This window comes from Marmota marmota, unplaced genomic scaffold (assembly GCF_001458135.2).
Source record: "Marmota marmota marmota unplaced genomic scaffold, marMar, whole genome shotgun sequence".
NCBI lineage: Eukaryota > Metazoa > Chordata > Mammalia > Rodentia > Sciuridae > Marmota > Marmota marmota.
The window spans coordinates 16298331-16326319 of record NW_026000037.1 but is presented as its reverse complement, the minus strand read 5'-3'; the positions used below and the strand labels follow the sequence as shown (position 1 = coordinate 16326319).

General features: G+C 46.8%; 1 long non-coding RNA gene across 1 annotated transcript; it reads left to right on the top strand.

Annotated features, from left to right (window-relative positions):
* The first annotated feature begins 460 nt into the window (after window positions 1–460).
* LOC125619450 lies at window positions 461–27039 on the top strand. Its single transcript, XR_007351011.1, has 4 exons — window positions 461–475; window positions 6904–6909; window positions 19750–19761; window positions 26919–27039. It is a non-coding gene; the product is annotated as an uncharacterized LOC125619450 (long non-coding RNA).
* Window positions 27040–27989: the final 950 nt, after the last annotated feature.

Below are 27989 nucleotides of genomic sequence, written 5' to 3'. Positions count from 1 at the left end.
ATTGGCAAAAAGATTATAAAGAGTGACCACTGTTATTGATTTCAGAAGAAACGATTGCTCCTATCTTGTGACTTCTGAGCACACACGTGCACACACACATGCACACCCCACCCCCACGCCAAAGTATCCCACAGGCTAACTTGAAATTCAATATCACTTTTTAAAACCCAGTCCATCCGTCTGGATGTTTTGGTTTTGAATCTCTTACTAATAGAACCCAGAGGAGGAATAATTAGGTCAGTGCAAATCATAACTGAAAAGAAACTCGGGGAGACAAGAGTCTAAGTCGGATGGTGCTACTTGCTTACGCAGGCAACAAAGGTTGGGAAGCGCACAGTGTCCCACGCTGAGCCGCCCAGGGTCACTGAGGGGTTGAGGGCAGGACTCATGTCTGCTGGCCCAGCGTCTCCCCCTGCTGGCCACCTTGCTGGAGCTCAGTGGGTGCTTCTGGCACCAAGGGACCAGGTGACTGGAGGTCAGGGAGGGGGAGGGGGCAGTCTTGGCATGTGCCACATCCAGCCGTGAATGAGGCCCTTGTATAGTCATGTCCCCTGTGACAAGCTCCCTGGGAAGAAGGTACTGAGATTTAACAAGTCGCTCGGAGACTTGCTCCTGTCTCAGCATGCACCAGGGGGCCTGATTGTCCCTCCTGTTTCAAGATCCCAGGACCCATACGGCAAAGCAACTTGCTCTGCCTGGTCCCAAAGTTCATCCCTTTCTATGACATCTCTGGCTCCCAGAGCAGCCTCAACCTGAAGCCTTCTTCCCAAAGGTCCTGCTGGCTACGGCTCAGGGGCTGGTCCTCAGCACCCCAATCTCCTGCCCGCCTCCCCTTCTGTCTACTGATTCTGCTGATTCTCTGCACCCTCTGTGAGAGAATCAGCACCCCTGGCCCTGCGCGGGGCTCACGGCCGTGTGGCGTGGCGTCCATCTGAGTTGACCTGACAGGTCTTCTGCCAGCAGCACGTCCCACCCGGCCCTGGGTGCTCATCCACCAGACACCCAGAGGCCTGCCTCAGCTTCAGGCCCCTCCTGGGCAGGGCTCAGGCCTCTAGACCAGCCACTGCTCAGAGCCCAAACAAGGCCCAAGTACTCTGCAACCCTCGCTGCTATGCAAAGCCTGAGATCTGAGTCTCTCCCACCAGAGATAGACGCCTGGCTGGGCCATTCCGGGTGGGGGACCGGTCACCCCCTCTCCCTTCCTCCTTCATCTGCTCACTGACTTCCTTTGCCCATACCTTCCTCTCAGGCCCAAAGGCCAGACAGACCCAGCCTAGGGATGCTGGGCACGGTGGTGAGGGTTGCATATAAAACAAGAACACCGGTCAAAAGAGTAAGCTCACTAGATAGCTATCCTAGATGTCACAGAGCTGCATTTCCCTGCAGGAACATTTCTGGGTGTGGCTTTTACTGTGTGGGTCTGCAGGAAGTGCATGGTTGGGGTCGTAGGGGGAAAAAATGACATGAAATCAGCAGGCCCCACCTGCCACACCTCCTGTCCCCGTGCCCTGTGCAGCAGAGTCAGATCTCCTTCCTGGGCAGGGGGTGACGTGCCTCTCTGCACCCTCCCTGACACCGACCGGGCTCTGACACCTGGCTCACCTCTGCACCTGGCTCTGGGGAGGGGGGCTGGGGCGGGCGGGTCACCTGGGATCCTGGATGTCACAGCTGCAGGACAGGCTCCCAGAACCTCAGGCAGGAGGACAGCACATAGCCCTTCCCCTGTCCTCACGCTGCCTGGCCCAGGCTCGGCCAGGTCCTCGGCTGCCCTGTCCCCTGCCCACTCGCTGCTCCTGGCACGTCTCCCCCACTGTCCCTGCTTGTCCCTTGGCCTGGACTGTGTCGTTCTGATCTACGTGCAGGATCTTGCATGCTGTGTCCAGGTCTCAAATGTCCCTTGACCTTGTCTTTCAAGGACACGAGTCATCAGACTTGAGGACCACCTTAAATCCAGGACAGACTCAAGATCCTCACCTTGATCACATCTGAAAGGACCTGGCTTCCAATAGGGTCACGTTGGTGGGGGCCGGGGTGACGCTGCACATGCCTGGGGGCCTGTTCACTCACCAGACTGTGGAGATCCAGCTTGGCCCTCCGTGACAGGTGGGGACGGAGGGGTGACGCTCCTGGCCCCCAGGACAGAGCCTGCCGCAGTGGTGGAGGTGGCCGGGCTGCCGCTGAGGGGAGGGACTCAGACACCCAGGTGACTTTGCGCTCCTCAGGCCCCCAGGATGTTGGCACGAGGACAAGATTCCCTGGGCTGAGCCTGTCCTTCTTAGAGCAGCCCAGGGAGCAGGGCAGGGCCTGGACATGGAGCTGCACAGTCAGGTCAGAGCCCAGATGACGGCAAGGGACAGCCGAGCCAGGAACCCAGCCAGCCAGCCACCCTGGGGGACCCTGCCACAAGAAGGGCAGACCAGGCAGGAGCCAGTGTGGAAACGTCTGGAACACCACTTTACCGCCTGCCAGTGGGAGCTCTCAGTCTCTGTGGTGAGTTTTTCCCCCCGTCAGTTAGAAGATTTGTCTAGATTCGGTGAAGAGAGCTTGCTTCCATCATCTTCCACAGAGACACAGAAAGATGAGGCCCAGAGCCCTGAGCTCTGCCCCAGGGCCTTGACTCGACCACAGGGCAGCTCAAGTTGGAGTTTCAAGGAGACCAGGAAATGGCAAGACAGGAGGGCCAGAAGAGCCCAGAGAGGGACGAGTTGAGGATGTCAGCGAGGGCCCCTCTTGCTCAGGTCCTGCCCATGAGGCACAGTAACCCCCTACCCAGAGCCAGGTGTCCTTGCCTGTGAGATTAGGTACCTCAGAGGAGTGTCCCAGAGGCCCTGAAGTCTAAGCCGGTGCGACTTTAAACTGGGCACAGCCACGGGTTCCCCCTGTCCTGCCGCAGGCTCACCCCATTACTTTGGGTAACTAATTAGCATCTCGTAGGATGGACCTACCAGAATATATGCCCATTTAGGTTATTTCTAAGTTTCTACTCAAACCAACAATGCTGCAATGGAAATACAATGAATGCACCTTTGTGTGTGTGTGAGACTATTTCTATATGTTGGATTTCTTGGAATAATAGTGGCCCACCAAAGGCATTTGCATTACGCGTGGAGAAAACACCTACATTGCTCTCCTGAAAGATGAACCCATCACCACTGCCACGACATCGCAAGAGGCCCGTTTCCCCACACCCACGTCAACACTCCCAGCAACAGGAGTCTCCATTTTTCCCAGTTGGGAACTCTTCGTGTGTGACGTGAATGTCCCTCCTTCTCAGACAGCTGAGCCTGGTTTTCGCGGCTGTAGGCATTTGTATTTACTCAGCGGCTGATGGCTTCTTTCTGTCCTTGCCCAATCTTCTGTTAGGTTAACAACACTTTCTCTAGGTTCACTCATACATCGCTGGTGGGGCTGCAAATTGGTGCAACTACTTTGGAAAGCAGTCTGGAGACTCCTTTAAAAACTTGGAATGAAACCACTAGTTTGACCCAGTTATCCCACCCCTCAGTTTATACCAAATGGATTTAAAATCAGCACACTCTAGAGACACAGCCACATCGATATTTATTGGAGCTCAATTCACAATAGCTAAACTATGGAACCGACCTAGATGCCCTTCAACAGATGAATGGATAAAGAAAATGTGGTATGTGTACACAAATGGAATATTACTCAGCCTTAAAGAAGAATGAAATTATGGCATTTGCCAGTAAATGGATGGAACTACGAATATCATGCTAAGTGAAATAAGCCAATTCCCCAAAACCAAAGGCCAAATGTTCTAATATGAGGATGTTAACATTCATTAAGGGAGGTGGGGTGGGGAGGGAAGAACAGAAGTTCATTGGATTAGACAAAGGGGAATGAAGGGAAGGGAGGGGAGATGGGAATGGGAAAGACAGTGGAATGAACTAGACATCACTTTCCTATGTTCATATGAATACACAGACAGTGAAACTCCACATCATGCACAACCACAGGAATGGGATCCTAATTAGAATAAGTTATGCTCCATGTACACATAATACATAAAGTATACTCTACTGTCATGCATATCTAAAAAGAACAAAAAAATCCAACCTTATAAAAATCCATTTATTTAGAGAGCCTGCCTCCTTTTTGAAAAAAGGGGATCAATGAATATGATTTTAGAAACTCAAATGAAGCAGATATTAGAGAGTAAAAGGAAGCCCCCCTTCCCTGGACTCCCAAATGCTGCCCAGTGCCCTGGGTGACCCCCACGGACCACACCCCGTAGCACCCGCGGCCACACTTCTTCCAGGGGGCCTTGAAGATGTTTTCGTTTTAACTTTTTTTAAAATCAGAAGGAGACACGAACATAGCCATAGTAAGCACATGAGAAGGAACCCACCTGGATCATGTTTGCCTTGATACCAAAGCAGGGATCAGATAGGATTCTAGTATTTTTAACAGAGGGCAGAGGATGCCCAGGAAATCTCTAATACAGGTGGTTTTCCAGGGACAGCCACTCCCCAGTTTCTTGGCCATCACCTAAACTTTTCACATATGTATGTTTTAAATATTTACCTGGAAAATGGTTTTCCTTTTGATTTGACAACATTGGAAACAAAATGTTTAAAAGAAATGTTATAACAAGCACTGGTGACCACATGTCAGAGTGAGTAACTATGTTGCCATGTTCACATCAGAGCTGTTTTTATTTCTTAGTTAAAAAAAAAAAAAAGAATGTAGTGTACAAAGCTCACCTCTTCCCATAATTCCATTCTTTCTTCTAATTTTTTCTTTTTCTTTTTTCCAGTATGGAGGATTGAACCCAGGGGTGCTCTACCTCTGAGCTACACCCCCAGATCTTTTAATTTTTTGTATTGAGACAGTTTCACTAAGTTCCTGAGGCTGGTCTCGAACTCGCCATCCTCCTGCCTCAGCCTCCAAGTCTTGGGATTACAGGTGTGCAGCATGACACTTCTTGAAGGGCCTGGGTACGGCCCCCTGCGTGTTTAAATGAGGATAATCAACACGATGCTAAATGCAGCGATGGGTCCTGGACTTCCCTGCTGAATTTGGCAGAGTGGACCACACCCTTTTCCTGGAGGGGCTTCTCCCCCACCCCACCCCGCTCCTGGGACTCCATCTTCTGGATCTCCTCCTACTTGACTGATGGCCCCTCCACGTCTCCTTCACCCTGGACGTCCAAGGCTCAGTCTGTCCCCTCTCTGCCAGCGTCCAGTCTGCAGGTTACCCACCACGTCTATGCCGGCCACTATTCAGGTTGGTATTTTTAGATCAATACTTCCACCTAGTCCAGACTCCCTGGTCGCAGCACCAAGTAAAGTGTCGTACATTAAAATGATATGTCTATTCATTCTTCTTTGTCTCTCCCACTAGAGTGCAAGTTCCAAGGGGACCAGGGTGTTATCCATTATGGTTTTTTTTTTTGTTGTTGTTTGTTTGTTTTTTTGGTATTAGGGCTAAACCTAGGGGCACTTTACCCACTGAGCCACATCTCCAGCCCTTTTTAGTTTTTATTTTGAGACAGGGTCTCGCTAAGTTGCTTAAGACCTTGCTAAGTTGCTGAGGCTGGCTTTGAACTTGCGATCCTCCTGCCTCAGCCTCCCAAGCTGCTGGGATTACAGGTGTGTGCCTTCGCACCCAGACATGTTTATTTTATATTCTCACATCTGGTTTACTTTTATCCATTGTACATAGTCTAACAGTGCTGACACACAGTAGGTTTTCAACACATATTTGGCCAGGTATGGTTGTTCCACTCCTGTAATCCCAGTGGCTCAGGAGGCTTAGGAAGGAGGATTCCAAGTTCAAAGCCAGACTCAGCAACTTAGCAAGGCCGTCAGCAACTTAGCGAGACCCTGCCTCTACATAAAATATTAAAAAAGGCTAGGAATGTGGCTCAGTGGTTAAGTGTTCCTAGCTTCACTCTTGAGTACCCCAAACAAAACAAAAACTCAAATATTTGTCAGATGGATGACTATTTTAATAATTCAGTTTATTTCTCCATTCTATTTCCCAGTATTTTAGTTAATTAAATTGAAAATGTTTTATGTGTATTTTAGTTTTTATCTACCTGTAGTAACTGTGCCTGCTCTGACCAAACCCAGCTGATTCAAGTTAGTTTACACACCTCCTGGTTATTATGATTCTCCAAAATCCACTTTGTTATCTTTGTGCATTCCCTACTCTGGATGAACTTTAGGAGAATCACCTTGTCCCAATTCATTAGAAATCCTGTGGGTGTTTTTGTTGGACTCATGTTTGTAGACTGACAGGTTGATGTGGGGTTGATTCTTCCTGTCCTAGAACACCGCGTGGCCCCCATATATTCAGGTCTCAGGTCTTCCCATCTAGACTCAGAGTTTCCTTTCTATCTTGAACATTCCTTGTACATTTCTGAGAAAAATTCAATTGGTCATGATGGATTTTTTTTTCAATTCAGTAGTGAATTCATGATGCTAATATTTAAGATATTTGCATATTAAGATTATAAAAAGAGGCAGGAAGGTTAATGTTGGTCAAATTACAGGACAGTTGGTCTCACACGGGCGGGGCTCCTGTCGTCCTCGAGGTGATGATAGAACTTGCTTCTAAGGCTGCGTGGGCTTGCCGTCTTTTAAACTATAATGCAGATCCCTCACTGTCTTTCTCCTTGTTTTTTGGATATCTATGTATTTGTGTGTCATGTTATATATGATTATTTGATATTCAATAACTGTATTACATACTTATACATACATAGGTACACTTGATGTTTTAGAGCTGTTTTAGGGTCACGGGAAAACTGAGTGGGGACTATAGAAAACTCCCACACACTCTCCTCCCTGCACACAGCCTCTCTGACCTTTGACCCTCCCAAGGGTGGTGCCTTTGTCACAATCAATGGATCTACTGATATCTCATTATTGTCCAAAGTTCAGAGTTGACATTAAAGTGGTTTTTTTTTTTTTTTTTTGCTGTTGCAGCTTCTGCTGGATTTGATGGGTGTACAGTGACATGTGTCCATCAAGGCAGTATCCTACAGAATTGGTTCCATTCCCCTGAAAATCTTCTGCCTATTCATCTCTTCCTCCCCTCTACTCCCCGCCCCCCACCGGCAGCCACTGATCTTTTGAGCATCTCCATACGTCTGCCTTTTAAGGGATGTCATACAGTTGGGATCATGGAGTAGATTGTCTTTTCAGATTGGCTTCTTCGCTTAGTTATAGACATCCAAATTTTATCCGTATCCGATCATGGCTTGATAGCTCCATTCCTGCATGATGCTTTTGACATGATGCTGAGGCTGCCACCCGGGGCTGGAGCTCGCTGGATGAGCTCTCCACCGCTGAGCTCCACCCCCAGCCCCAGCTCAATTCTTTTTAGTGCTCAATATATCACATTTCTGGATGGGCATCTACTGAAGGACATCTTGGATGCTTCTGAGTTTTGGGAAGTTATCAATAAAGCTACCAAAAGCATCTGTGTGCAGATATGGACCTAGTTTCCAATTCATGAGGGTCAATACCAGGAGTGTGATCTCTGGGTTTTGTAGTAAGGGTATGTTTAGCTTTGTAAGGAGCCACCAAGCTGTCCCCTACAGTGGCTGTGCCATTCTGCCTCCCCCAGCCACCACCAGCATGTGGTATGGTCCTGCTTTGGCCATCCTGATGGGTGGGTCGTGGTACACATCATTGTTGTTTTAAGTTGCAATTCTCCCCTGACTTGAGGTGAGGCCTCCTTTTGAATGCTCACTCACCATTGTATAACTTCTTGGTAGATCTATTTAGATCTTTTGCCCATTTCAAAATCAGGTTGTTCCATTTCTTATTGTTGAATCGTGTTCTCTGGGTATTTTAGAGAGCAGTGCTTCATCAGGAGCATTTACATTTGTTGCAAATGTTTTATCATCTCGTACTCTTGAATGATTCATATTTTTCCCCCAAATAATTTTAATTCTTTTGTGTGAGCCCTGGAGGTGGTACAGGACAATCAGCCAGTCATTCAGGAGGCTGAGGCAGGAGGGTTGCAAGTTCAAGGTCAGCCTCAGCAACTTAGTGAGTCTCTGTCTCCAAATAAAAAATAAAAAGGGCTGAGGATGTAGCTCAGTGGTAGAGAGCTCCTGGGTTCAGTCCCCAGTCCCCAAAATCAAAACAAATAGACAAAACCTTGTACGTGCGTATATTCCTTGAACCTGGAATTTTACTTTCAAAATACAGACTTACCCAATATTTTGATGTAGAGCTAAGACTTTTTTTTTTTGATGTGGGTCTGCTGTGAAGTTCCACACCACCTTTCAGAAATAAACCACACCTTCAGGGCATTCTTGACGGTTTCCTGCTTCCTTAATGTGATCCTGAAAGGTGTTTACAAAGCTCTCTGAATGCAAAATGATCCCAGGTTGGTGCCCCTCCCCAGATTTTTATAACTCTCTTGCTCATGCTTTATTTAATGTCCGTTGTTCTCCGTGACCTGTTTATTGATTCTTCCCGAGGGCTTTTAACCTAAGTTTCATAGAAATAAAACATTTTTTCGTATTTTTCTTTCATTGATCAATCCACTATGTAATTAAGTTGTGTACTTACAATAATCCATACAGCTGGCACAAAGGTGGAACCAGACACAACTGATTGGTGTGTGTGCTCTCCGCGGGCAACGCGGCCTGTGCGCTGTTCAAGAGCAGAGCAGAGACATTCTGTGAGGGTCACGTGGTGAGTGTTTCTGTTTTTGCAGCCCACCTGTCCTCTGTTCACTGTGGAGAGGAAGCAGCCAGACAAGAAGGAAGATGTGTGGGTGGATGAGAAATGGAGGGGCAGAGAGGCAAAGTAATTCCCACAGTTGGTCAGAGGGTAAGCTGGGTAGTCTGACTCCAAGGTGCACTGAAGATTCAATCTCCACCAAGATTCAATGGGGAGCATTGGTTGGGCTGGGCATGGTGGTGCACACCTGTAATCTCAGCGGATTGGGAGGCTGAGGCAGGAGGATTGTGAGTTCAAAGCCAGCCTCAGCAACTTAGTGAGGCCCTAAGCAACTCAGGGAGGCCCTGTCTCTAAATAAAATATAAAAAAGGGCTGGGGATGTGGCTCAGTGGTTAAATGCCCCTGGGTTCAATCCCTGGTACAAGAGAAAAAAAAACAAAGAAAGAAAGAAAGAGAAAGAAAAGAAAAGAGAGAGAGAGAGAAAGAAAGAAAGGAAGGAAGGAAAAGAGAGAGAGAGAGAAAGAAAAAAAGAAAGAAAGAAAAGAAAAGAAAAAGTCTTGTTTGATTAAGTGGATGTCATTAAGGGCATATTTCCTGCCTTGTTCCAGAAAACATCCTATCCCTCCTTCCTGGCTCAGCTTCTTCAACTGCTGGTCATGCAGACCTTCCTGTAGTCAGATGGTCCACTCCCTGGAACTTCCCTGAGGACAGAGCATCTATAAAAGATGTTTTATTTATGTTTTCTTAAAAAAAGACACTTACAGGCCTGGGATGTGGCTCAGTGGTGGCTTGTGTGAGGCCCTGAGTTCAATCTCCAGCCCTACAAAACAAAGAAAAATGAAACAAAACAACAACAATAAAAAAAAGTCTGTTATGGAAAATTTCAAAGATACAGAAAAGTACAGAAGATAGTAAATGAAGATAAAGTAGCCCTTGTGCAGCTGCAGCAGTCACTACCACCTGGCCCACTCAAGGTGTGCAGGGTGTGGCCTCTTTGGCTCTCAGGTAAGTCTCCTACCTGCCAATCACAGAAGCATTGACCAGGAAGAGCAGACAATACCGTGGACCTCCTTTATCTGTGGGTTTGCTTTCCATGGTTTTGGTTGCCCACAGTTTACCACAGTCCAAAAACATTAAATGAAAAATTCCAGAAATAATAAAATGTTTTGAGAGATATTTGCCTAATTTCTTTTCTAATATATTGTCATAATTTCTCCATTTTATAGTATAGTTATTGTTGCCAGTCTCTTACTGGGCCTAACTTATAAAGTTCATCCTAGGTGCTCTAGTTTGGATCTGGAATGTTCTCCAAAGGCACATGTGTGAAAAGCATGGTTGCCAGCCTGTTGCACTATTGAGAGGGGATGGACACTTTAGAAGGTAGGGCCTCATAGGAGGAAGTTAAGTCATTGGGGTGTGGCCTCATGGGAGGAAGTTAGGTCATTGGGGGTATGGCCTCATGGGAGGAAGTTAGGTCATTGGGGTGTGGCCTTAAAGGGGATAATGGCACCTCAGTATCTTCCTCTCTCTCTCTTCTTCACTTTCAGGCCACCATGAAGTGAGCAGCCTTGTTCCCCCATGGCTCCTCAACATGATATGCTGTCGTGCTGCAGACCCAAAAGCAATGGAGCCAAGTGACTGTGGACTGAAAGCTATGAAACCATAAGCCAAAATTAACCTTTCCTCTTTATAACTTGTTTATCTCAGGAATTTTGCTACAGCGATGAAAAACTGAGTAATAACACGTATGTATGTACAGGGAAAACAGTATCTATGGAGTTTAATACTACCTGTGGTTCAGGCATCCACTGGGGGTGGATTTTGGAATAACTCCAAGGATGAGGGGAGACTACCATGGGGACATGCTTGAGAACCCTGCACATCCAGGGTAAGGTTCACAAGAGCCCAGCAGCTAAGGGACCCTGACCCGAAAGACCCCAGAGCCTTGAGCTGTGGTTGTGTCCTACTTGGAATGGGATACTGTCTGTCTTCCCCAGATTCTTTGAGAGAATCAAAGCTAAGCTTTCCAGGTGACCCTGAGACCTTTGGCCACCTTTATCTTCACAAAATTATTTTCTGTCCTCATTAATTTTACTCTCTTCAAAATAAAAGCTCAAATGTGCACCTGGACTTCCAGCAAAGGTTTCTGAAGAGAGCATATGGTGCTAAGGTCAAGAGTGGGCCCTAGGAGTCAGATTGACTGTGTCCAAGTCCTAGCTGTCCACTGAACAACCCCAGGGAGATGACTTATCCTCTCTGTGCCTCCACCCCCCCATTTACAAGGCTAACTCCTGCCTGGTGGGAGTTTTGATGGAGTTGGTGCTGGCACATACTGACACACACTCACATATTAAAATAGGGTAAGATATGGAAAGATGCTAGCCACTGTCTGCAGGTGGTGTGACCTTCCAGGGGGGCATGATTTCTTTTGTGTCCTTTAAGCATCACGACCATGGATTGCTCCTGTCCTTTTCGGGGTCTCCAAGCTCCCATCCATAGCAGCAGGTTCTCAAACAAAAATCGGTCCCTTTCATGTCCCTTTAGTCTGGAACTTGGAATCTCCTCACATTGCAGTTCTGTTCCCACCCTGCTCTGGGCCTCCTGAGGCCCTTGGGCTTATTTTTAATTAACCAACTGTGAACGTCAGGAATGCAAATGCTCACGGTTCAAACGTGGCAGTGGGGCAGGGCTGCCCTCCGAGGACCCAGCCTTGTCCCTCCTCCTCCTCCTCAGGTCTCCAGCTAACTAATCACAGGCTCTTCCCCATCAGGGCAGCCTCAGGCGGCCACTGCGGTTCAGCACACTGCTGGCTGGACAGTTCCCAGGGTGTCAAAGACAGGAAAAGATGTCTGAGGCTAAGAGAATGGTGGCAGCAGAGAAGGGCACCTCCATTCAGGCTGCCAGCCCCTCTCCCCTGAGTTCCCTCCCTCCTTACCTCCAGACCTGAGGTTCTAGAACCTTCTATCATTCGAGGCGCCAGTTCCTCCAAAATCCAGCCTTTGTTCCTAAATAAACAAGTGCCTTGGAACCCTCCCCTGTCGACACTCCTCCGTCTGCTTGAGCTGGGCTGTCAACCCTGTGAAATAAAAAGATGGTGCTCCCCATATGGCAAGTGTTGGCTAAATATGTCCAATGGAGAGGAGGGGAGGCGCGACCTGCCAAGCAATTAAGAGGGCTGGACTCTAGCCTGCTTATCACCAGCTAGGGACATGAGCCAGTGGGATGATGACTGTGGGCCCCAGATTCCTTGAGGGACCTCCATCTGCAAGCCATGCCAGCTCTCCTGGGGTGGATCCGTGACGTGCAGAAGAATGTGGCGCAGGGAACAGACACAGGATCACGGATGCTGCAGCCAGAATTGGCTTCCAGTCGGATCCCGGCTTTCCCAGTGCCCCCCATGCCCATTCCTTCCCCTGCATCCTTGGCCACCCTCCCACCTACCTGCCTCCTCCCTGCCCACTACTGCTTTCAAAGTCTCACGCCAGGGAGACAGACTGGGTGTGCGATCAGAATTGACCCACAGTGGCCGACGGAGCCTCTGTCTGGCTCATCCCTGGCTGCGGGACTGAAGGGAGGGTGGGCTGAGCTCTCCCTTGATGGCCGCATGGGGTCATGCTCATGGTGAGGCCCCTAAAGGTCATCCCAGCCCATCTGGGAGGATTTTCCCGAGTACTTATCAAGAAGGTTTAATGAGTCTGGATTGGGCATCTTTTAGAACCACCCAGCCCCCCAGGATTCCCTGAGGCTCTCCCCGTCTCATCCCTGACTAGTGACCAGGTCACCCCAGCTACCAGACATGGGCTGCACTAGTGACCACGTCACCCCAGCTACCACTTGGCTGTCCAGCCCTCTCCCAAGGACTTTTCCATAAAACCCATATAGCTGCCTGAAATTACCTTTCCCTATCTCATTCTCTAACCAATCAGTGTGAGCTCAAGCAAACTCCACACTTTCATTGAGGCAATTTAATTGATCTCTAGCACCTTCTTGCCTCATTCTTTCTACCCTAGAGATGCACTGTCCAGTGACTATAAAAGCCATATGTATTTGGATTTGAATTTCACTGTGTGCCCTTAGGCCAGTTACATACATCGTCCTAAGCCTCGGTTTCTTTATCTGTAAAATGGGAGTAGTAATAGTGTCTCGCCTAGAGGGTCATTATGATGGCCAAGGAGGTGACACATGCAAACTAATACATTTTATTAGTATTTGTGATTCATTTACTCCTCTTACCCCTATCCAAGTAGTTGAGCAATTAGAATAGCTTAAATTATGCTTCTGGTAGTCTATATTCATAGAATGATCTATTTCTTAAGTTACACATTAATTCAAAGTTTCATTAAGTAGCCCAAAGCCTTGGGCAACAGATTACTTATAAATAGTTATAATATTTAGTGGCTCCTTAGTTTTGCAGTCAGACATTATTAATGGTCCATGATTTTGAATCAGGATGAAGTTTGAACACCTGCATACATACATATGCACCCAGTGAGTGGTAAGGCAAGATACCCCTAAACTGGGTGCTAGCTCTACAAGTATATTTTTTTTTGAAAAAGTAGGATTAAAATAAAGAACCGGGCATGGTGGTGCATTACCCTCAATCCCAATGACTTGGGAGACCAGGGTAGGAGAACCACAAGTTCAAGGCCAGCTTGGGCAACTTAGCAAGAACCTATATCAAAAGAAAATAAAAATGGCTGGGGAGTAGAGCATCCTCAGTGGTAGAGCATCCCTGGGTTCAATCCACAGTATGAAGAAGGAGGAGGAGGAGGAGAGGAGAAGGAGAAGAAGAAAGGGGACCAAAGCCCAAAGTTTCCTTTTGTCAAAGAATGTAGAAGAACATATTCCAAGTATTGATTGACAATTTTGGTTTTACTTATATTTAAATGTTGTTTGGCCCTGTGGGTAATTTGCTGAGTCTTTTAATTGGCAAAGAAAGCCACACATTTACCACAGTTGATTTAGTCATTGGGTAATGATGGTAGGAAGGCATTAGAGCAATTTGGTACTCTCCCCCGGGGTCACTTGGGCCCTTATCTGTATCATCCACCCTGGATGGGCTGCTGTGGGACAGCATCTGCAGAGGCCAGAGGGTGTCCAAGGGAGGCTGTTGACTTAACCGTAGAAGGTCCTACTGTAAGCGCCACAGCTAAGCAAGAGCTTTGAACATGGTCTAGGTGACCAAATTATATCTTAGATAAAGCTCCTAACATACAGCACCTTCCCCCATAAAAATGGAGGACTCCAGCTGTACAAAGTGTTCTAGAATGTTCCGGGAGGTAGTTATTCATGGCCTTCCTGCTCCTGGCTGCTCTCTGAGCCTGAAGGTCTTGCCTGCACCCCTATCCCTACCCACAGCTGGGAGGCTTGGGTTCCAGCCACCTGCTAGAGACCTAGCAACCCTGGGCATCCACAAACCTTCTGCTTCCAGGTGCAGATTCTAGTCTCTGCTACCAAGAAAGGCATTTGAAAGTCCTCCAGCCCAAGAGCTTACTGCTGGGCTTTTTGTAGAGCACACAGCTTGGAATATCTCCCCGGAAAATCTGAGAATTTTGGTGGCTGTTACATAGGTAGTAGCCCTTAGCTTTGTAGAAACTCTCCAAATCACAGAGCTTTGCAGTTGGCATAAACCTTGGGGACCATGTGGTCAGTCCTCACAGAGGTGCAGAAAGGAAAAAAACCCATGGACAGTTATAGTGACCGGTACAGGAGCCCCCCCCCACCACCACCTCATTCCAACGGAGCTGCTGGTTCTTGGAGCTGATTTCTTCTCCACCACAACCCACGCCTACATCTGTGTCTGGTGACTGCAGTCGGCATGTGGGGAAGCTCCTCATTACCAAAGGAACTGAGTGAAAATTCAGATAAACCCAGTCCAAGCAAGTAGACTGCCCATGGGGCTGTCCCTTAGCTATGTCCTTGAATACCTCCTGTTCTGCTTCTAGAAACAGGCGGCAAATGACAAGCCCAAGAGCATGCTTCTGGATAGTAATCCCACCCTGCAGCCAACTACTTCTTGGTCCAGACCCTCCCTCATCCTGGGATACCCAGAACCGGACTCCCATGCACCCTCCAGCCCAGTGTGTTCCAGAACTCGTGGTCACTGGTATTTGCTCTCCCCAGCCCTCTGCAAGGCTGGTGGTCTCCCCTTCTGTGTTGGTAAGTAAAGCAGTCGTAAGCATCTGTGTTCAGAGATGGCAATCCTTGGTTATTCCCTGTGGGCTGGGCCAGGCCCTGGAGAGACCCCAAATCCTGCAGGGTTGTTTTACACCTCAAACACCATGTGACAGTCTGGGCACATGATGGTCACTCTAGGGCACAAGTGAATGCAACAGCTGGAGTCTGGGTGAGGGGTGTGAAGCCTTCAGAGTCGGGCATCCAGTGCCTTGACCAGGCTGCTGTGACCTTGGGACAGTCACGTCACCTCTCTGAACCTCACGAACTCATCTGTAAAATAGAACTACCACCTCTGTTGTCAAAGGCTGTCAGCAAGGAGAAATGATGTCATGGAGAGGAAGGCACTCATTCAGTGACAGGAACATAAATGCCTGTTCCCTTCCAGGGGAGCAAGCCAGACCTGGCCATCGTCATTTCTTCTCATGACAACTGGGAAATGTTAGTTCAGGTAGATGTCCCTGCCAAACGCCCCAGATAAACCCCAGAACAGTTACCCTGCACACAGCTCATTCACGTGTCCTGGTTGGAAAGTTCTTAGAATGGAATATTCTGTCTGGTCCTGCCAATTTAATTTTCAAATCCCATCCCTCTGAGTGACAGTCCCCCCCGCCAGCAGAGCCCTGGCTGGGGGGGTATTTACACCCACGGGCCAGACCACCTGTATAGACACCAAGCCAGGTGCAGGGAGAGGGCAGGATCCTGCTCTGCGGAGATGGGTGTCCTTACCTAGTTGGCTACCTCAGGCTTCTGTCCCTGGGAAGGAGACCTGGAAGTGCCCGCGTGGTTGACCTTAGGAACTTCCTTGACCTTGATCTCCCAATCTCTTTTCCTAGTGAGGCCAGCAGGGGGCACCAGAAGGCTGGCGGAGGTTCCCAGGCTCCTAGGTCCTCAAGCCACTTCTATTTGAGCTTCCAGCTCTTGCAAGGATGCTCCCCTGGGACTTATCTATAAACAGAACAGGGAGCCAGCTAGCTGGGGTGATTTAAGGGACAGGCCCCAGCTACCCGACACAAGCCTCCCTCCATGATCAGAACCCTTTCACCGAGGGCAGATCTTAGCTTCCAGGTCCTCTTGGGAGAAGAAACAGAGGGACTTACATGTGCATATGTAAAGCTGCAAATGAGGGAACTGAGGCTCAGAGGATTTAAGTCACTTGCCGAGCTGCTAGATGCACCAGCTGGGTTTGAATCCAATCAGGCCTATTTTTTTTTTTTTTTAATCCCCAGTGCAGGGGCTTGAACCTAGGGCCTGGCACATGCAGGGCAAGTGCTCAGCCACTGAGCCACACCCCCAGCCTCTGATCCGAGTCTTCACGGTGCTGTCCACTCTGATTATGGATGCCATGTCTCAGACCCCAGATGCCATGAGAAGGGAGGACCTTCTGTGGGGATGGGGTGGACACGCCTGCACCCGTGGCCTGCTGTCACCTGCCCCCAGCCAGCATCTCTCCCAGCCTGTCCCTCCACCCATGCCCTTCTCTCCAGGCACTGCCCTATAACCAAAGGCCAGACACTGAATTAACATGGGAAAGCACAGCTCCAAGAAGCCGTGGTTAAGATGCAAGTGTCCCCATCTCCAAGAATCACCTTGAGCCACGGGATTTGGGTGGCAATGTGACATCCCTACAAATGGGCTGCATAATAGGATATCAGGAGACGGCACCATCAACATGTTCCGGGTGCATCAGGGCCCCTCGGCCGAGGTGGGACCTTGGCTGGGTACTGGGAAGCCCACCCCCTTGAGCCTCTCTCTGGAGCACCTGGGATCTCAGGTGCACAACAGGTGAAGGGAAAGTTCCCCGCAGCAAACCAGCCGATTCCCTGTGCGGGGCGTGATGTCCGTGCATCGACCACCCCCATCTGTGGCTGGGACATGCGGGCTGAGTGGCCTCTTCTCCACCAGGAGGACAGGTCCGAGCTGGGAAGCCCGTGGCTCCTTGGCAGCTGCTCTGCCTCTCCCTCAGTGTCCATGCACGGGGCAGGATGATGACCAGAGCAGTTTTTCCACCCAGACCACTGTATCATTCCTGTGGCCGCTGTGACACATCGCCACCAACTTTGTGACCCTACAACTCTTCAGGACTGAGGTCTCGCTGGGCTGACATCAGGGTGCCGGCAGGGCTGGTTCTTCCTGGATGTTCTATTGGACTCACTATTTCCTCAGCCCGGCCTGCTTCTGGAAGCCACCTGCACTCTCTGGCTCATGGCTCCTTGCTCTACCTTCAAAGCCAGCTGTGTGGCATCTTTGCCTCTTTCTGAGACTGGCCCTGATATCCCCTCTTGAAGAACCCTGGAGGTCTTATTGGACCACCCAGACAGGCTTGGATCATCTTCCCATCACAACATTGTGGATTAAATCACATCGGCAAAGACCCTTTTCCCATGTGTATCAGTCAGCTCTGTCACTATAACAAAGACCGGAGACATTCAACTTATAAAGAGAAAAGGTTTTCAATCATTTCAATCCATGATTAGTTGGAGGCACTGATTATGGGCTTGTCACGAGGCAGCATATCATGGCAGGGGCACTACTCATGTGATGGCCAGGACATGAAAGAGAAAGAGGAAGGGGCTGGGGTCCCACTGTCTCCTTCAAGACCACACCCCCCCATTGACCTGAAAACCTCTCACGAGGCCCCGCCTCTTAAAGTCTCTACCACCTCCCAATAACTCCACCCCTAATAACCCACAGGCCTTTGGAGGACACTAGCTCCCAACTACACCCTGCCAAGTGACTATTCTAGGGTCTGGGGATTAGAACAGGGGAGACCATGATTCCACCTTCTATAAGCACCCCTTAGATTATAAAAAAAAAAGAAAGAAAGAAAAGAAAAAGAAAGATGAGCATAGGGGTCACAGGGTCCTTGGAGCTTGGCAAGTTTGGTTTCTCCCAGGCCGAGGGAAGAGGAGGGAGGAAATGTCCCAGGCATCAGCAGACGGAGCCTCAGGACTGAGGCTAGCTGGGCTCACTCTGAGACTTCTCTCCCAGCCTCTCGCCTTCAGCTCCGGGTCTCTTTGTCCCTTCCCCCTCTGGCTGACCTGAACTGAGTGTAAGACTTTCCACTGGTGCTTGCTGAACCGTGGTTCCCAGCCTTGTCCTGAAATGTGAATATGAACGTCAACAAGCACCCAGAGATCCTCAGGAGCAGGGGAGTCAGGGGAAGGTGGTCTCAGAGCACAGTGTGCTGCGTGGTTCCTTGCAGAAGTTCCACCCTGAAGGCCGCATAGGGGCCCCGAGCCCAGCCCCCGTGGTGGGTGGACGGGTCGGATGCCCGTGGGCAGGCCTTGGGCTGGCCTGCAGAATGGGCAGTGCCTCCCAGGAAGGCATTTGCATCGAGCAGCTGGCTTTTCTCCCCTGCTCTGGAGGGTTACTGGGCAGCTGGTGGCAAGGGGGGACATGGCAAGTCAGGGGACCTGAGTGGGAAGATACAGAGCCAGGCTGCATGGGGTGCCGAGGCTGCCCAGAGCACCCTGGGAGAGAAAACACTATTAGCCCCCTGCATTCCATGGGGACAGAGGACTTGGAGGGAGTGGGGTGAATGTGACCCCTACCCCCCTGAACTCAGAGATCACCTCTGAGAAGTTGCTGTAACAAAGAACTGGTCCCCTGGGGGAGTTCACAGACATCAGGCAGATCTAGAAACAAGGCTTAGAAGGTTAAGGGCCACTGTCACCCAGCCTCAGTCTGGTGCCCAGGCCCAAGCAGTCCCTGCTCTATCTCTCCCTATCAGTAATCACCGTACCTCCAAAGAAATGACTCTCTAATGGTGGAATTTCAGGCTGAGCCTTGGTACTTTGGAGAGACAGAACAGTCAGGGCTCTTCAGGGATGAAGGACTATACCTGCATCACGGTCTCTGACAAATGAACCTGTCTGCACCCTACAGAGCCCGCCATGCCCCCTACCCATGACCTTCCATGTTCACAGAGGGAACAGCCCCAAGAAGGTTATTAAACCTATCTACCTCTAGCTAGGCACAGTGGCACATGCCTGTAATCTCGGTCTCAATGGAGGCTGAGGCGGGAGGATTGCAAGTTCAAGGCCAGCCTCAGCAATTTAGCAAGGACCTAAGCAACTTAGAGAGACCCTGTCTCAAAATAAAAAATAAAAAGGGCTCAGTGGTAATGGGCTTCTGGGATTAATCCCCAGTGCCCAAATAAACCCATCCATCAGTCAATCATGTCTACCCCTAGGTTCTCATTTTATCCCCAGCACACCCCCAAGACTGAAGGACAAAGTCTGATATGTCCCACCCTAGACATGGGCTTCCCTGTCAAGCACCAGGCTTCTCTGTCCACCACCAGGCCACCTCCTGAGGGCTGAGGGTCAAACGTAAAAAGGCTTGGGCATCTGTCACACATCTGACTACCCAGGTGCCTGTGGCCCCTTCTTCAAACTGAATACTAGGCCACCTTAAAAAGAAGCCCGTTCAGCTCTGACCATGACAGCCTGGGATCATGCTCATTTTTGGCTTTGCACTGCCATCTGCTGGCCAGGCTGGGTCAAGGTTGTTCAGAGTGACTAGGGAGGAAGGACATGTTTGGACATCATGGTGGGACAGCAGCCAGGCTGCGGGACACTCACCACCTAGCTGTGCTTCTCCTGCACCTAGGACTGGGGGTCAGAACCTCCCATCCTCCAGGGGGTGGTGACTGATCCCACATTTTCCCCCTTCCTCTACCACCAAAACCATCTCGGATGCTGTGGGTTTGTTGTGAAACCATAGTTAAAATAACCCCAGGGAGGTGTTGTGGCTGATGCTGACTTTGATTAGCATCCTTTACCCAGGCCATTTAGAAAAAAAAAAATCATTTGAATAGAAGTAAGACACTGTTTACCTCCAAAGAGATGACTCTCTAATGGTGAAATTTCAGGCTGTGCATTGGTACTTTGGAGAGGCAGAACAGCCAGGGCTCTTCGTAAGCCATGCTGGATCTCTGACTCGCCCTTGAGTATAGGGCTCGAGTTGCTGGAGTGGCTGTGTGATGTGCAGCATCTCAGAATGTCATAACACAGTGTAATATTACGCTTGGCAATGACTGGAGAGAGCAGGTCATGGTACAGATGAATTCAAAACGGGAAAGTGATTTGCTCACAGAGAACAGACAAGAAACAAAAGGCTTCAGTTGAGGTAAATTCCTGAATGACAGATGTATTGAGGCCTTTCAGGTGAAGTGTGAGGTTCAAGTCACACACACCAAATACTTCCCTAATCCCTCTCAAAGTAGATGCAAGGCTGGGTGTAGGGAAGCTTTTGAGGGGGAACGCCAGGAAGCACCGTTCACCTCTGGCAGCTCAGTGTCTCCTGTCCATACTTGCCTGTTCTACATGCCCAGCTCATGGCTCTCTCCAAGGGGAGAAAGCAAGAGGAATCCTGAGTTCACTTTCATGTCATTATTTTTCTCTGAGTTGCACTGTGGTCAAGACCCACAACTCTTTCTTCTTTTTTTTTCTTTTTTCTTTCTTGGTCTAATTCATATTTCTTTTGCAGATACACCTAATCCTGATGTTTCAGCCATTTTTCACTTTTTAAAATTTTTCATTTGTTATCAACACTTAAAAGGTACAAATTTGAATTCTGCTCTTCATAATTCCATCATGTGAGGTCTTTGGCCATTCTCATGCTGACATTGGTTGTTTCCGCTGACCCTTGCTCATGACGGACTCTTTTCTCATGTGTTGGCTCATTTTTATTGTGAATTCATGTTTTGCTGATCTTAGTCTGTGGAAATCCCAAGATGTTTGGGTTGAGGGGGGTCAGTCCTCTGGAGGGATCTGTTTGTTTAACTAGGAGCCCTGGAGTACACTATCATCTTGGAAACACACTAAAATAAGTCTCTGCTTGGACCTTCTTGTAATGTAAATCCAGATCTCCAATCCATGAGATGAGTGGAGATTTGCCTTTCAAGTTTTAGTGGGAATGGGGAGATAAGATATCCTTCCTCCTTCTCCTCCTCCTACTCCTTCCTGTCTTCCCTACACAAAGCTAACACCAACATAGACAAATTTCTTATTATATCATATTTGTCTATCCCAGCTTTCGCTGAGGGTATAGATGGATCCTCCAGGATTCTAGTTTTTCCCAAAGGTCCCCTCCCTCCCTCCATTCCTTCCTTCCCACGGCCTGTCTTCTCTCACCTGTATGGCTATTAAAACCAGTGACTGCAGGTTCCAGATAGTTGCATGTGCTCCTAAGGCAGCCCAGGAACCCAGAGATCATATTTACCTCTCTCCTTTTGGCCCTTCACTAGTTTGGGGCCCTTTGTGATTCTCCTCAACTTCTTTTAGGTTCATGCCATCAACTCATTTAAAATGTTGGTTTTATTTTAATCAACATATCCAGTATTTGTACATGAGCTTATTTTTGTTTTTCCTTTAGTAGATCTGGTCTAGAAGTCAAAGCCTTCATTGTAAATGTCAGTGTTGAAATGTTTGCCACATGCAAAGAGTCTAACCCACTGGGAAGTTGGAGGGAACACAGTCCACGTAGGAGACCCATGTCACTTCTGGCACCAATGACAAGTTCTGGGGTCCCCAGGATCACCACTTCTGATACCAACTGCAAGGATGGGGAAGGATGTGCTCACACCATCCTCAGGTTTGATAATTTGCTAGAAAGACACAGAACTTTACTGGAAGTTGTTACACTCTTGTTAGGCTCCTGAATACAGAAGAACATCAACCAAAGGGAGAGGCAGGTAAAGCCTGGGCACCACGGAGTGCAGGGCCTGTTGTCTTCTCCTTGGGATCAGCCTGACTTTCCTGACATGGATGTGACACAATACAAGAGTACTGGCCACCAGGGAAGCTCAGCTTGGGCTCTTGATTAATGACCCACACGGCTGACCTCAGTCTATACAGGTGTGAAAAAACCGAGGTGGCACAGGCAATCCACCATGGGCACAGAAGTGGGTGGGCCCGGCAAACTTGACTTCTGCACCAGGGCAGGCTGCGGAATGGGGCTAGCAAGAGCAGCTCTGTGCTTCGCTCTGATTGGAGGAGCTCCGGGTAACCATCCCTGTGATTGGCTGATTTTAAAATTGGGGTGGGGCAAAGGGAAGGGCTAGAGTTTAAAAGGCTACAATTGGATCTCAAGGAGGCTGCGACTGGATCTCACATCCAATCAGGTCTAAGTACTATATTCTGACTTCTCACCCTGCCCAGTGGCTCAAAGCCCCTCTGCCCCCACCTCACATCACCTGTTGGTCCTTGAGTCCTTGATGTGAGCCAAGGCCTGCAGGCAAGCAGGGGCTGAGCCATTGAAAGGATAAAAGAAACTGAAGTTAAAATGTAAAGGACCAGGTATTGTAAAGTTTCTAAACTGCACTCAGAACCTGAAATTCCTGTGGCAGTTAAGACAATTCCCGGAACTGCCCATTAGATATGTGTCGAAATCCCCCCTGACCACTTAGTTGCTTAACAACCTGGACCCTGTGCAGCTCAGCACGTAGGCACCTCAGGGCCCAAACCAATCAGTTTGAATGTATCCCTCTCCTTAGGACTGACCTATCACTCTCGCCCGACCTGTTCCCGCCAATGAATGTGCTAATCATGTTTGAGAGTTGTTGTTTGATTTTCCCGCACCTCATGATGATTTGCTCTGATGTATGCAAAGCCCCCGCCCTCCCCAAAAAGTGTACTTAAGCACTGCTTAACCCCTGCTCGGGGCTCTGGGCTGTCCTCCCTCCTTGAGTGAGCACAGAGCCCCAGCGCGCTGGATCCTTAATAAACCCCCTTTTGCTGTTGCATGAGTCGGTCTCTTGGTGGTCTCTTCCTCCGTTGTTCGCCGGTCCCTTACATTTGGTGCGTTGGCCGGGAAGCCCGCAGTGCCGGACAAGGAGACCCCAACGGATTCCTCTAGGGGTAAGTAAGGCGCCTATTTTTTCTTTGTCTTGCGATCGCTCAGAGCTTTTCGTTCAGGTTCGGTTTAAGGGTTGGCAGAGTGGCTGCCAGCAGAGAGCCTGAGTTCCCCCTAGCGGTGGTGGACAGATGTGTTCTGAAGCCACAGGCCACGTCCCCAAGGGACGCCTTGGAGGACTCAGGAAATGGAGGGATGGAGGTGCCCTCATCAGGTGTACTTTTGCCACTGATTCGGATTCAGTGACTCTGCTGCCAACCCGTCAGGTCTTGCCGGCTACTCATTTTCTCAGGTTGAGTTTACTGTCTGTCTTTGTGGTCTAACCCATCAGGTTTTGCCAGTTACTCAGTTCTAATCTTTGTCTTGGACTCGTGTTAAACGTTTACTGTTTGTCCTTGTCTGTGTCGCGTTTATATTGTCCCTGTCCCTGTTTGAGTAACTCCCATTATGGGACAAAGCCATTCCACGCCTCTGTCCCTACAATCTGAAAAGGGAATCTATGTCTTTGTGTGTCTTTGTGTGTCTTTTTGTCTGTGTCTCTGTTAAGTGTGATGGCATTGTTTTACTTTGGACCGATGCAGAGTCCCAAGTTCCAACCTGCCTTAGATGTGTGGAGGTAACTTTAGCTAAATTTTAGCCTAAATTGTCCCTAGTATGCTTCTCCTGTAAGGGACCAAAAGTCAATAAAACCACCAGCTTTTCTGTTCTCACCTTTTACACCTCTCTTAGCTGTGTTTTAAAGAACTTTGATAAACTTTACTCCCCTTTGTTAAGCGGGATTAGGGAAGCAGTGTTTCCTTTTCTTCCCGTAGTTGGCTTGAGCACACCCACTGCAGAGGGAAATGCCTGGGGTCTAAGAACTTTGATATCTCGCTTTAACTTTTCTCAAAACCCTGTCCTCATTATTAAATTGGCATTAATTAGCTTTGGGGATGGGAACCGAACTTTCAGTCATAAATTTTGGCACCCCAGATGGGACTTTAGAGGAGTCCCCACTCTGCCTTCTTGGGGAAGCCTAGCACTCGAAACAGCTGCAAGCAGAGGATGAACTTTTTGGGAGCTGACTACTGAAAAGTTAGGAGATGTGGAAAATGCCTGGTGCCTGGGGTCAGACCAAACCAGAGGGACTAATCCTGTAAGTAAAAGGTGGGACTAAGGGACTCCCAGCAGCTGCCAAAGCCATTTTGCTTTGGGGAACTCCCTCTTCCTTACCTGCACTTTAAGGATTACTCCACCTCTGTCTACTTAAAAAAAAAGGGACAATGAATGCAGGAATGTGTTGATATTATAGATTGTTTTTTGGGGATGATCTTGGCTGAATGTGTATCTAAAAGATGATTTTTTTATTTTAACAATCTGGTATCTGAATGGGTTTCTAAAAGCATTGCACAATCTTGCAGTTAAAAGTTGGGTTTAAGTAATTGTTTAGTTTGAGATTTCAGATAGTTCATGCTAGAAAACTTAAATACTTAGGATGGAAAATTAAAAAACTCTACTTCCAAGTTGGCAAGTAACTCCCAATCATTTAGTTTTATTTTTTTTCATCAATTTTTGAATTGGGTAGCCTGAAAAGATTTCACTAGGTATACCAGTGCATTAACTTGGGCAAGGATAATAAATTCTGATATGATATCTGTTCCCCTCAGTGTGTAAGATTCAGGGAAAAAAAAAGTGCTAAATTAAAACGTTGGTCTGGCTTATTGAAATGACATTAATTAGCAACAGTCTTGGAAATTTTTAAAGCTTAATTTTGGATATACATGGTAGAACTTAATACTACTTTAGGAACTTAAGAACAAAGAAAGTGGATAAATGATCCTGAAGGAACTTCTTCTGATGGTGGCTTTTATATTATCAAGAAAGATCCTATTTTCAGTTTTGTGTGAGCAAGTTTTTCTAGTGTAGAAAAATATAAAGATATAAAATTTTATAAATTGTATCTTAAACTTGTATCATAATTTTCAACATCCAAACCTGAAAATTGTGACTTATAGTTAAAATGCCTTAGGCATGAGGTTTCTGCTCAGAATTCCAGTTTTCCCAGTTCCTTCCAGACCTCAGCCAGGACTTAAGTTGATATGCAAATAGAAGAATCCTGGTGCACTCAGTAGGAGACAGATCTGAGGCCCAAGAAAACAAAAGAGTAAAAGTGTCTTTTTATGGGAACTCAAACTAGATTAAACCAAAAAGTAAATTGTATGGTATTTACTAATTACTGGCCAGTCATCTTTTTTAGGACTCTTGCTTTTTCTTAGATTCTGTATTTTTTTTTTTGAGCTCATGATTTTGATCCTGCAGATGGGTTGGTGTTTTTTGATCAGTTCTGTTTTTGATCAACTGTGGAGTTTTTAAACATTGCAATGGAGATTTCACCTAAAAAAACAAAACAAAACCAAAAAAAAAAAAACCAGCTACAAGGCCTTGTGTTATGTATTGTATGTCTGTATGTCTGTATGTATATGTCCATATATCATGCAATTATATGACAATTGGCAGATATATGAAGAGCACTCATGAAAAATTTAAAAATGGATCCAAATGTCTTTGATTCACATGATTCAAATGGTTCAATTTAAATTGGGTAAACAGATGAAAGTAAAGATGTCTTTAAAATTAAGCTTATAAGTTTTTCTAGATGTTCAAAAAGGCCCTAATAAAATGTTAAATCTGCTTAAATTCAAAAATTTACAAGTATTGTTTCAAAATGTGAACAGAAAAAGGTTAACAGATGAAAAAGAAAAACTAGAAGGTTCTAGGTATGGATTTAATAGAGGGAAAATGTGTTTCTGGATAAGAGTCTATATGATTAAGTAATTAAGAGGGTTTAAGTAAATGATATAAAGAAGGTCTGTGTAAGTTGCTTATAAGTGTAAGTTTTTGAGCAAGTAATCTTAAAGAAATTTAACAGCTGGTCAAACAAGTGCTGTTGTTTTAGAGAATTGTGCTATGTTATTTCTTTAAAAGCTAAACTTGGTTAATATAAAAACATCAATGTAATTGTGGTGTTAATGTGTCCATATCTTCCAGGTATACAAGTCTGTAAGGTAGAAGCTTTAGAAAGAGCATTATATCAAGCTGGTGTTCTAAAATTGTATGGTAATTTTAGATTTAAAAAGAAAAACATGTTGATTTATTTATATCATTTGTGTTCTATAACTGGACTTGTTATCCATAAGATATGTAAAGTTCTATGTTACTTTTTACACTGAGATACAATTTAAATGTATTTTTAAGTTAATGAGAGCCTAATCTGTATAAAGGTTTTATTGTAAAACACAAAAGTACTTTGCTACTTTTCTACAAAAGGTTAAAAGCTTTCAGCCTTTCTTTAATTCATGTTTTAGATGTGATATTATGTTGTGTTAGCTAATGTTCATGTAAACTTGAGCAACAATTTATGTAGGCTTTGTAAAATGATGTCTAAAAAGCAAAGATCAGCTTAAGAACTATAGTATTTAAGATTTATGAAGAGCCCTGCCTTACTTGAGATAAGGCTCTATGTCCCATCTCATGTGAAAGTGACTATGGAGGAAGTAGGCCAGATTTCAGTACATTTAAAGTTGTGTCCAAAAGTTGGTTTTTGTCACGATTACCAGGATCTCAAACAGGGGATTATAATGTATAACTCTGCCAAAATTCAAGGTAGCTATTACATAAACTAAATATGTTTTTACCCTAGTTAATTTTATTCTGTAGTTTTCTTATAAATGGTCTGAAAATTGCCTGTTAATGTTTTGCAGAGGTACTGATTTAAGAACACACAACCTGGGTTAACTTAAGATAAGGAGTTATCACCTACCGGATAGAGAGATAGACATTAAAGCCCAGTGCTCTTAACATAAGGCTGTTAACTTATTTGCTGGATGTTTAAGATTAAATTTTAAAATTAAAGTTAAATTAAAAAGGCCAAGAAAACCAATATTTGGCTCTTGCCCTCTGAGTCAGTCTGAATTCAGGGAATAGGGGACTTCTCCAAAGAGCTTTGCAACTCTGGGCCACATAACCTCCCGATCAGGGAGATTAATGAGACCAGTGGAGGACAGAAAGCCAATCAGTGCATTTGCTGTGAAGAGGAGGGTCATCAGAAAAGGGAGACATCCCTGATAATTCCAAGGAAGCCACATGGTCAAGCAAGACCTGGACCCATCCTAGCGCAAATGGCACTAGCAGAACTGAGAAGCTGCTGTAAGTTCCCCGAGGACTCCCAGGGAAACTCAGCTGACTGTTAACAATAGATAGAAACAAAAGTCAGTTTGACTTGCTTCATCTTAAACACTTAACAAAGATAGTCAAAGCCAAAGCACAGCTATTCCTGGACATTTTAAATAATAATAATAATAATAGTTAAATGTAACTTCCAAAAATAAGTAAACTGGAGGCTACAAAAGAGATTCTCAGATAGGAATGCCTGATAACTATCAAAAGGAACTGCCAGAGTAGTTTTTAGTTTAAGGCCCACAGATATTCCTAACCTACACAGGTAGGCTTGGTGTTTGCTAGTATGGTTATCCAGCCCTAAGTAACAGAATTAAATATTTCTCTATTAGACACAGAGGCCATATTAGTAAAAGGATTTTGCAAGATCAGATGACATTAAATTATTAGACTATATCTTAAGGGAAAGGACATCTGTAAACCTAAATGTTAATTGTTGTGTTTACATCCCTGACATTTCTGGCAATGTGACAAATATCCTTAAAAGATTTACGTGCTCAGATAGAAGCCATGTCCTCAGCAACTTTGTCATGGAAACAATATCTTAGCTCCTGGTTCTTGGTACTTCCTGGTGGAAAACATTGTTAGTCTTTGTCTTTGCCATCATACTCATTGGCATATTCCTGTGCGGTGGCATTTATTGCTGCATCAATATGGTTCCAGAACTAATGAATTCTTGTTTCTCTTATAGACCACCCATCACTCAAATGGCCCTCCAGCCTATTACTTCTCAATTGGACTTTTATCATGGACCACTCGATAGACCCGATTTTTAAAGGGGGACTCCAAACTGCTTGCCCCACACCGTCCCTTTTCAGCCTGAAGAAGCCAGATTTAAAGTTAGGTAGTCAGTGTAGTTAGGTAAATCGGGGTCTAATACTGAGTGAAATCTAAAATGCAGGCCATGCTGAAAATGATTCCAGGAAACCCAGGACAACTCATGGTAATCAGACAGCAATATGCTCCACTGACAGAGATGGAAAATGAAACTCCCCAATAATTATGATTCATTACTCTTAAGATTAAAAGTAGTCAGAAAAAGGAGTGAAAAATGAAAGGATAAAAGAAACTGAC